Source organism: Nanorana parkeri, unplaced genomic scaffold (genome assembly GCF_000935625.1).
Source record: "Nanorana parkeri isolate BGI_ZX_2015 unplaced genomic scaffold, ASM93562v1 scaffold980, whole genome shotgun sequence".
NCBI lineage: Eukaryota > Metazoa > Chordata > Amphibia > Anura > Dicroglossidae > Nanorana > Nanorana parkeri.
The window spans coordinates 299,036-300,745 of NW_017307248.1; the positions used below are offsets into that span (position 1 = coordinate 299,036).

The 1,710-nt window shown below is 53.7% G+C and overlaps 1 protein-coding gene across 1 annotated transcript in view; it reads right to left on the bottom strand.

The window, feature by feature from the left end:
- Positions 1-1,710, bottom strand: part of NCOA1 (nuclear receptor coactivator 1) — a 170,117-nt gene that overhangs the window by 77,338 nt on the left and 91,069 nt on the right. The window lies entirely within an intron of this gene.

The window sequence follows — 1,710 nt, forward strand, 5'->3', positions numbered from 1 at the left end:
GTAATGCGACTGACAGCTGGCTCTGCCTATCTAGAGACAGACCCAGCTGCACCCGCCCCCTCCCCCGTCCGTTCTGCCAGTCAGCGCTGGCGGAGCGGGGAGGGGGGGAATCCAGCCCCTCCCCTGTCACGGCTCTCTGCAGGGAGATGATCGAGAAGTGAGCGAACGCCGGTATGTGTTCCCTCACTTCCCGATCTACTGAGCCCACCTGTGACAGTCTCATGTACTGAAGCAGCCACATGGAGGGGGTGTAAAAGCACACACACAGTCTAGACCGGCCTTTCTCAACCTGATTACCCCAGAGGAACCCTTAAATTAGTTCAGGTCTCTAGGGAGCCCCCTGCAAAAACCCATTTATTGGGAATCAGTGCCCCTTATATTGGCGGTCAGTGGGACAAATACCACTCCCCCCTTTCAATGTTTATCAGAATGCCACTCGAAAAGACCATTAGTGTCAAGCCATTGGCTCTACCAAGTGGCATTGGCCCCGGGACTATACCGTCACCATCAGGTGGAAGGTCAACCAACCAGATGTCAAGAACACCGAGCAACCTCTCAGTGGTTCTCAACCTGTGTAACTTCAGGACCCGCATTAGTCCTCGGTCATTAAGTCGCGACCTAGGTGCACTGCAATGGAATGACGGCAGTGCTGGGCTGCTGTGCTGTGACGGAGCTCCATCCATATGCGCATTGCTTGTACAGCTCCACCCTTGTGTGCCCTGTGGAGGTGCCGGGAGCCAGAATGTGACGTCACTCCGGTCCAGGCAACTCTACATGGCACGTGACGGAGCTCCATCCATATGCGCATTGGTGGTACAGCTCCACCCTTGTGTGCCCTGTAGAGGTGCCGGGAGCCAGAATGTGACGTCACTCCGGTCCAGGCTCCTCTACAGGACACGTGAGGGAGCTGTAAGCAATACAAGTATGGATGGAGCTCCCTCGTGGCCATACCCCCCCCAGATCGGCACTCTGTGCCGGGCAGCATATTTTGAATGGCTGCTCGGTGTAAGAATGGACAGTGCTGTACTAGGGGGAGGCTGAGGAGCCTCTCACCTAGAAAAGTGGAAGGCACGCGGCGACCCACTGAACACGGGGTCGGGACCCACTTTTGGGTCACGACCCACCAGTTCAGAACCACGCCTCTAGAGGAACCTCTGGTTGAGGCTGGCTGGTCTAGGACAAGAATTTGGAAGCTTGCGCTGCATTCTAAGAAGCCCCCAGCTGCACACGATCACATTTACACATAGACCGGCCCTAAGTAAGAGGCATGGGTGTGAAATGTTCAGATGTCCGGGACACCCGGCTAATGAGCCTTGTGTGGTTATCGGTGACAATTCTCAAACACCTGGCCGAGCACAACCAGCAGCCGGTAGGTAACCTGTGAGGTCTCACACATTGCTAAGAGCCAAGGACTAAGTTCATATCACCCGGCTGTCCCGCACCTGCTCCCTGTGGCCTCCTGATGTGACTTGCTCACGCGGCGGGATTAACTCTATTCCTGCCAGGACAGAACAGAGGCCGGTGCAGAGCACCCAACTTTCCAGACCCCTTATGGCCATCTCACCTGCATGACTGTCCCTCTTTTCAGGCAAAACAAATTCAAGACATATTCTACTAGGGCATCCCTACAGTACACCCTTTAATTATGCAACAACTACATAATTACATAATTATAATGATTATTTTAACCATTTTAATATTATTTGATAT